Source organism: Rattus norvegicus, chromosome 9 (assembly GCF_021556685.1).
Source record: "Rattus norvegicus strain SHRSP/BbbUtx chromosome 9, alternate assembly SHRSP_T2T, whole genome shotgun sequence".
Taxonomy (NCBI): Eukaryota; Metazoa; Chordata; class Mammalia; order Rodentia; family Muridae; genus Rattus; species Rattus norvegicus.
Window position 1 is genome coordinate 69025066 of NC_141542.1, and position 8983 is coordinate 69034048.

Consider the following 8983-nt stretch of genomic DNA (forward strand, 5'->3'; position numbering starts at 1 on the left):
TTTTTGTTTGCTTCTCTTGAATTCAGTTTTTCAGGAGGTCTACTTTATCAAATCTAATCAGTGTAACTCTGGAAAGTGTCTGAAACCTAATCACCCTTTTTAAAAACACAAAGACAAAACCCTTCTCCCAAAATAGCATGTTCTTTAGTCTGTAACTAGCAAAGCTTATATCTTGCATTCTCTCCCAGAGAAATAATATAATCACAAGCCCCAAAACCATACCAACTATGAAAATTAAAAGTTTTTAAGAAATGAAGTAAGTTAAACAATACTGTATGAGTCTGCTTAGGCTTCTCTAATCGATCATTGCCAGGAAATTAACTCTAACTTCCACTGGAACCCATGTTAAGAGAATATGAGCCTCCTGCTGTGCTAAATATCCAAAATAGCCACAAAGCCTCACTAGCCGGCATAGTCAAGCCATATGGCATTAGCCTGGTAAATTCATAAAAATAATTTAATCACATTTCTATTAATACCTGTCAATAAGAAGCAGGCAAATAGTCAAACCAGGATTTTAACCCAAAATTCCCATAGAGCCCACATTGGAGAGAATCTAATTATCCTGTAGACCAAAATATTACCATCTATCTGTTAAGCTCTCTATCTGGAGTGTCAGACTTTTATTTATTAATAACTTCTATAATATATGTCTGTTTTCACTCCACCTGGTGCTACAGACTTTTATTTATTTCTACCTAGTTCCAAATCTTGGGCGAAATTCCCTACATGTTTCAGACAAATTCTATATATAAGTCTATTCTAAAAGCAAATAAACCAGCCTTTTAAATAATTCATACTCTAATCAACATCTGTTAAGGAAGAAGGCAGCTTCCATTTTTTTTTTTTTAGCTCTCTGTGGCAAGGAGCAGCCTGCACTTTCAACAGCAGGGGACCTAGCCTGCTAGCAGAGTGCCTGTGTTTCTTTTGTTTGAGGTTCTCCTGAGGTTCCCTTGCTTGCAACATCACACTACTCAACATGGTGCTGGCCTCCTCTTAAATAGAAAATACAACTTTCTCATGCTGAAAATATTTAACTTTCAGTGGATTTTTGCCTAACATGTTGGTTCACCACTTGCAGTAAAAAAAAAAAAAGCCTTATTTTTTACTGTCCAATAATGGCCTTGACATAACTTGTGCCAGCCCTCATATAGACATTAACCTACAGATATTAGTCAAAAAGTACAGAACACCTAGGATACAACACACAGACTGTAAGAAACATAACAACTGAGGATTCTTTAATCACACTTAGAAGTGGGAAGGAAATAATCATGGGACCCTATAGAAAGGACCAGAGACCCAGGAGATGAGAGACTCTCAGAATTCAATGAGGATGACCTTAACCAAAATGTCCAACATTAGGGAGAGGGCAATCTTACAGTCCACTTCCAGTAGATAGATAGGGCATCAAGAGAAGGGACTGGATTACTAACCCACAATCAAAATTTCTGACTCAGAATTGTGTCTGTCTAAAAGAACTGCAGGGACAAAAATGGAGAAGAGACTGAAGCAAAGGCTGAGCAGTGACCAGCTTAAATTGGGATCCACCTCATGTGGGGTACCAAGGATCGACACCATTACTGATGGTATGATGTGCTTACAGACAGGAACCTGGTGTGGCTGCCCTCTGAGAGGCCCCACCTGTAGCTGACTGAGACAGACACAGATATTTATTCTCAACCGTTGCTCTGAAGTCAGAGACCCCTATGGTAGAACTAGGGGAAGAATTTAAGAAGCTGAAGGGGAGGGCAACCCTATAAGAAGACCAGCATCCTCAACTAACCTGGAGCCCAGGGAACAACTAGAGACTGAGCCACCAACCAAGAGCCTTAACAGGCTGCTCTGAGGCCCTGGCACATGTAGATCAGGGGTCTTGTGGTCTGGCTTCAGTGGAAGAAGATGTGCTTAATCCTGGAGAGACTTGACCTCCAGGTAAGGGAGAAGCCTCATGGAGGGGGTAGCAACCTCTCAGAGACAAGGGGGAGGAGTAATGGGATGAGGAACTGTGGAGGTCACAACGACTAAAATAAATAAAATAATGCTAATAAAAGAAAAAGAAACAGGAAAATAAAAGCAGGCAGCGATCTTTAAAGAAGAAACAAATACCTCACTTAAAGATATAAGTCCAATTAAATAGATGAAGGAAATAACTGTGCAAGAACTGAAAGTGGAAATAGAAGCAATAAAGAAAACACAAACTTAGGGGATCCTGGAGATGGAAGAGAGAACCTCAGGTGTAGTGAAAGACCCACCCCATGAGTCTTAACTCAGAGTTGCAACAGGCTTGACCGAGCCCAGGCACGCCCAGATACCTAGGGCCGAGTCACCGTGAAAACTAACAGACCATAAAAGGAAAGGAATGCAGAACAGACCAGGAGTACCACTCACAGGCCACCTGGCAGGAAGAGATAAGCCCCCAGCCCCCGACATCCAGGACGCCCCAAACCTGCCAATGTGTGTAGCTATACCTTATTACCTCATCATGTGAAATAGCCAATCATATGTGAACATGTCTATGTGCCTCGTTTGAATCCACCAATCCCCGTAACTATGCATCTGCTTCTGTACGCCCGCTTCTGCTTCCCCAATCCCTATAAAAGCCCCATGCTGGAGCTGCTGAGTGCGCAAGTCCTCCGAAGAGACTGTGTGTCCGCAGGTACCTGTGTTTTCCAATAAACCCTCTTGCTGATTGCATCCGAGTGGACTCGGCTCGGTCATTGGGCGCTTGGGACTCCTCCTGAGGGAAAGGTCCTCTCTGGGGGTCTTTCATTATGGGGGCTCGCCCGGGGTTTGGAGACCCTCCGCCCAGAGATCACCGACCACCCACCGGGAGGTAAGCCGGCCGGCGTTTGTCTTGTCTGTTGTGTCTTGTCCTGTGAACGATCGATCAATAGGCTCAGATCTGGGGACTATCTGGGCGGGCCAGAGAAGGAGCTGACGAGCTCGGACTTCTCCCCCGCAGCCCTGGAAGACGTTCCAAGGGTGGTTGGAGGAGAGGGAGATCCGGATCCGTGGCACCTCCGTCCGTTTTCGGAGGGATCCGCACCCTTGATGACTCCGTCTGAATTTTATTGGAGTAGAGGATCCAAGACCCTCGCTGACTCCGTCTGAATTTTTGGTTTCAGTTTGGTACCGAAGCTGCGCGGCGCGTCTGCTTGTTACTTGTTTGACTGTTGGAATTGTTTGTCTTCTTTGTGACCTGACTGTGGTTTTCTGGACGTGTTGTGTCTGTTAGTGTCTTTTTGACTTTTGTTTCGTGTTTGAATTTGGACTGACGACTGTGTTTAAAATCTTGGACCGACGACTGTGTTTGAAATCATGAAACTGTTTGCTTTGTTTGTCGAAGAGTTTTACTTGGTCCCCTTAACGCTTAGTGAGTAAGAAACTTAATTTTGTAGACCCCGCTCTAGTGGCAGTGTGTTGGTTGATAGCCAAAGTTAATTTTTAAAACATAGTGTTTTGGGGGTTGGGGATTTAGCTCAGTGGTAGAGCTCTTGCCTAGCAAGCGCAAGGCCCTGGGTTCGGTCCCCAGCTCTGAAAAAAGGAAAGAAAAACAAAACAAAAACATATAGTGTTTTATCTGTGCTTATGCTCGCAGCCAGCTGTGATGAACTGGGAAAGATTTAAATTTTCCTTGGGAGTAAGGAATCTTAAAGGCGGAGTTTCAGCCGGTATGGCACTTAGTGCATAGCTGCCTAAAAGATCAGAAATGCTGTTAACAGGCTATAAAAAAAGGACAGGCTGTGTTAGAAATGCTACAGGAAGAATGATCTAAAAAGGCTGAGAGCTAAGTGGGGCTATAAAGAAAACAAGAACAGGAAAGGAATTTCTGACATTTGCTCACAGTAGGAGAGCGCTCATTTAGAGAAGTTCTTTAAGGAAGCCTGCCTTATCTGCTGTCCTTATTCCAAGGGAGGAGTCAGTCTCCAACATTAAATTACTTTTCTCACTGATCATCATTAACATGGAGAGGGCCTTTGGTCCTATCCCCACAGCAGCCAGTTCCTGCCCCTATGGTTAAAATGCCCCAGGTTGGGGGACAAAAAGAGCCCCTAAAATAGTTTCAAAGAATCTACAACTGTGAAGAACTTTGTTTTGCCAGTCAGGATTAATGTTTTCTTTTCCATGGGCCTATAGCCCACTGAGACAGTTTGGTAAAGGGCTGTTACTAAAGTCCTGAAAGCCCCAGGTGAGCTGGTTACAATTCTTTTGTCAGCTGCTTAGTATCTAGCACCCAGGTTCTAACCATCTCTCCATCCTTTTGTTATTAGTTGTTACTAGAAGCCTAGTGTCATTTGGAGGCTGGTTCTCTTGAGAGGCAAAGCCACCAAGCTGACACTGAAGGGAGGTAGGTACTCCTTAAGGGAAAATCTAAGCCCAGAGAGACAGCCGGTAACAGCTAGGCTGCCTCTCTGCTCGCCTTTCTGTTTCATAGACAAAGCTTGTGCTTATATTTACAGTGGCCTTTTTGTCCAAAAAAAAGGCCTCCTGGTTTAGCTGTGTGACTAAATGCTATTTGTCCTCTTCAGTGGACCTCTCTCCTCTAGATTCCCTTCTTGTTTTCTCACCATCCCACGTGAGATGCTTGTTAGTAACTGTTACAGATCTTCTTTACCACTGAGGAAAGACAGAATCCTGCTAGAGGCCAGAAAGAATGTTCCAGACATGGATGGAAGGCTCCTGACTGTTGACTTCAATGCCCCTGAAGGTAGGGAGTGCTCCAGGTCTGCCCCCAGGCTCCGAGGGTGGGTCTCCTAGGGGCTGGAAAATGCCCCACCAATCTGGCTAAGATAAGGAAAGGATATGAAGAGAAAGTTACAGAAACTTGAAGGGTAAAGCTAAGTCACTGAGAGAGTTATTGTAAGTTGCAGAGAAAATAAGTTGATGCGTGGTTCAGGGTCTGTGCAGAAAAGTGGACAGCACCTAATAGCTGTAGAAGAAGATGCAGAGAGACTGAAAAAAAAAAGAAAGAAAGAAAGAAAGAAAGACAGGAAGAAAGAGGATAAAAAGAGCAGGAAGCTAGGGAAGAAAAGAGACAAAAAGAAGAGGAAATTAGAGAGCTAAAGAGAGATAAAAGACAAGAGAGGAACATATACTGGCCACAGTAGTTAGGGAACTTAGGAAGATAGTACCTGGCAACAGAAGAGAATTCCTGGCTAAAGATCAGTGTGCCTAATACGAAGAAAAAGGACATTGGGTCAGGGACTGCCCCAGAAAGAACAAGAGGGGACACTGGAGAGCCTCTTGGTGCTGGCTATGCACAGAGATAGAAGGGAAGCCCGCCCAGTTGTTTTGTGGATACAGGGACCCAATACTCTGTGCTCCTATGCTCCAGTGGGCCAGTATCCAAAGACCTTGGGTACAGGGGCCTGCTGGCAACAAATAATACTTATGGACTGCCCGAAGAACAGTGGACCTTGGCGTGGGCCAGGTAACCCACTAGTTCATAGTCATCCCTGACTGCCCCCATCCCTTGCTCATGAGAAAATTGCTCCCCAAAATGGCTTGCGTGGGCTGAAATGGCTGGGTGAGGCCATGTGTATGCATATCTACAGACTGTGTATGCGGAGCTTAAGACCTGTCTCAGTGCACCAGTACCTGATGCTGGGAGATGAATGGCTTAGCGCTGTTCTACTTGGAACATATCACTCCTGCCAGCCGGGCACTAACAATTATCACCCAATCCAGGACTTAAACTGTGATAGACTGGCTGATGTTTGCCTTTGAATAGAGTGTCCCAAAAGATGGGACCACTGGTCAGCTGCCATGGACTAGATTCTCCACCTGTTGGGGGCAATCTGGTCACCTTGCTGCCCAATCCGACCTGGAGCCACCACAGCACGAGTGTCAAGCACTGGCAGAAGCCCATGGGTGGAGGAAAGACCTCTGCGACTGGCTGATTGACCCCTGCTGAAAGCCGAGGCTACCTTGTCCACAGACGGGAACAGTTCTCTTCATGAAGGTCAGAGATAAGTGGGTGCTGCCATGGTGGACAACACAATGTCATCTAGGATGGCTGAACCTCAACCCCCCAGTACATCAGTGCCGCAGATGCCTTTGCCATCTCTTGGATGCCCTGATGAAGCCAACAACTGTGAGTACTATTCATTGCTCAGGATATCAGGAGGGAAGAGATTCAGTGACATGGGGCAATAACGAAGCAGATCAAGTGGCTCGAAAAATGGTTATGCAGGAGCCCATCCTGGTTGCAGGCCTGCAAGAGACAGCCACTGAGAACTAGGATTGGACTAAGGGATGGCCTCACTTAGAAAAGGCCCAAATTGCTTAAAAGATAAAGGACAATGGCACACTTGAGGGGAAAGCTATACTCCCCAGAGAACAAAGAAAAGACTCACTTTGCCAAATACAGAAATGGACTCATTTAGGAGATAAAAAGTTTGTCCAAGTAGTTAAGTGTATGTAATAGACTTTAAGATTTTAGCCAGAGAGGCAGTAGAAAGTATAAGGTATGTCAATAAGTGAATGCTTAGCAAGCAAACAGGGCAAAGAGACCTCGAGAGTTTGGTGAAAAGTCGAAGTGAACTTCACTGAGATAAAACCAGAAAAATATAATCACAAGTATCTCCTAGTGCTTGTAGATACTTTTTCAGGAATAGATAGAAGCTTTCCTCACCAAACGAGAGACGGCCTCTGCAATCATCAAGAAGATACTGGAAGAAATCTTCCTCTTGGAATGCCCAAGGTAATCTGGTCAGACAACGGCCCTACTTTCGTTGCCAAGGTAAGCCAGGGTGTGGCCAAGTATTTAGAGGTCGATTGGAAATTACATTGTATTTACAGACCTCAAAGTTCAGGACAGGTAGGGTAAATAAATAGAACTCTAAAAGAGACCCTGACCAAATTAACCATGGAGACTGGCGCAGACTGGGTGACACTCCTTCCCTCTTGCTCTCTTCAGAGCAAGAAATACCCCTTCCAGATTCAGCCTTACCCCCTTTGAGATCTTATATGGGGCCTCAGCCCCACTGACTGTATTAGATGATGTTACTGAACCAACATGTCATAGTGCCATAGTAATAATGATTTGTGTGCCAGGCTAAAAGACCTACAGGTGATACAGAAAGAAATCTGCTCAGAGCTGGCAGCAGCCTATGCCCTGGGGACCCCTGAGACATCTCACCAGTTCCAGGTCGGAGACTCGGCTACATACGATGGCACCGAACCCAGATACTCACTGGAAAGGACCGTACCTGGTTCTGCTGACCACCCTGACAGCCATCAACTCTCAACCCTCACCAGCCGTGTACTAGCTGTTGGGGCTGAGAGCTGGGACCTAGAGGGAAACTCAGATCTTCAAAAAGCTCCCTAGACTTAATTTCATGTTTGCCCCGGGTTTTATCAAGATAGGTGTGGGGATAGGCTTGATTTCTATTACAAATGATGTAACATTGCATATGTTAGTACTCCTAACACTTCTTGGGACTGTGCCTCAGGGATCACAATCTGTATAAGTTTAGAAGTTCTAAAAGCTAGTCATGACCTTGGTGTGTAGGTTTAGATAGTGTCCAGATTGGAATCCTGATGCTAAAGACTTAGTAAGAAAAAAAGAAAAGAGTTGAGAATTACTTAAGGCTATCTAGGTGCTGCAAGGGCAGCACAAGGACATCTGCCATTGCCCTGCAATGCAAGGTTTATAGAGAATTCAGAACTGCCATTGACTCAGATATAAAAAGAGTGAAAGACTTTTTAGCTGACCTCCAAGAATACCTAACCTCCCTCTCAGAGGTAGTCCTTCAGAATAGGAGAAGATTAGACCTGATATTCCTTAAAGAAGGAACCTGTGTGCTACACTGAAAGAATGTTGTTTCTATGCAGACCATACAGGATTAGTGAGAGATAACATGGCTAAGCTCCGAGAACGCTTGGCCCAGAGACAGAAGCTGTTTGATTCCCAACAAGGCTGGTTCGAGGGGTGGTTTAACCGATCCCCTTGGTTTGCTACCCTGGTGTCCACCTTGATGGGACCCTTAATCATCCTCCTCCTAATCTTCCTCTTTGGCCCCTGCATTCTAAACAGATTGATGCAGTTCATAAAGAACAGACTCTCAGTCATTCAGACGCTTGTTCTCACCCAACAATACCAGAGGGTAAGACAACAGGAAGAGATTCCTTAGAATTCGATTTGAGTAAAGGATTTTACTCAAGTCTAAAAGAAAATGGGGGAAAATGAAAGACCCACCCCATGAGTCTTAACTCAGAGTTGCAACAGGCTTGACCGAGCCCAGGCACGCCCAGATACCTAGGGCCGAGTCACCTTGAAAACTAACAGACCATAAAAGGAAAGGAATGCAGAACAGACCAGGAGTACCACTCACAGGCCACCTGGCAGGAAGAGATAAGCCCCCAGCCCCCGACATCCAGGACGCCCCAAACCTGCCAATGTGTGTAGCTATACCTTATTACCTCATCATGTGAAATAGCCAATCATATGTGAACATGTCTATGTGCCTCGTTTGAATCCACCAATCCCCGTAACTATGCATCTGCTTCTGTACGCCCGCTTCTGCTTCCCCAATCCCTATAAAAGCCCCATGCTGGAGCTGCTGAGTGCGCAAGTCCTCCGAAGAGACTGTGTGCCCGCAGGTACCTGTGTTTTCCAATAAACCCTCTTGCTGATTGCATCCGAGTGGACTCGGCTCGGTCATTGGGCGCTTGGGACTCCTCCTGAGGGAAAGGTCCTCTCTGGGGGTCTTTCAGTAGAAGATACAATAGAAAGAATTGATATATCAATCAAAGAAAATGTTCAATCTTAAAAAAATTCTTTAGCATGTGTCTGTGTGTGAAACTGTAATTGTCAGTGCGGCTGGGTCGAGTCCAAGGTATAAGGCATAAGGTCCCATGAAGCTGGAAGGACAGGCAGTTGTGAGCCACACAATGTGAGTGCAGGACACCAAACTCAAATCCTCTGAATGAACAGAAAGTGCTGTTAAGTGCTAAGAGTGTCTCCTACCCTAAAGCT

The 8983-nt window shown here is 45.3% G+C and overlaps 1 long non-coding RNA gene across 1 annotated transcript; it reads left to right on the top strand.

Annotated features, from left to right (window-relative positions):
* The first annotated feature begins 2834 nt into the window (after positions 1-2834).
* Positions 2835-7309, top strand: LOC148003729 (uncharacterized). Its single transcript, XR_015629130.1, has 2 exons — positions 2835-4711; positions 7060-7309. It is a non-coding gene; the product is annotated as an uncharacterized LOC148003729 (long non-coding RNA).
* The last annotated feature ends 1674 nt before the right edge of the window (positions 7310-8983 follow it).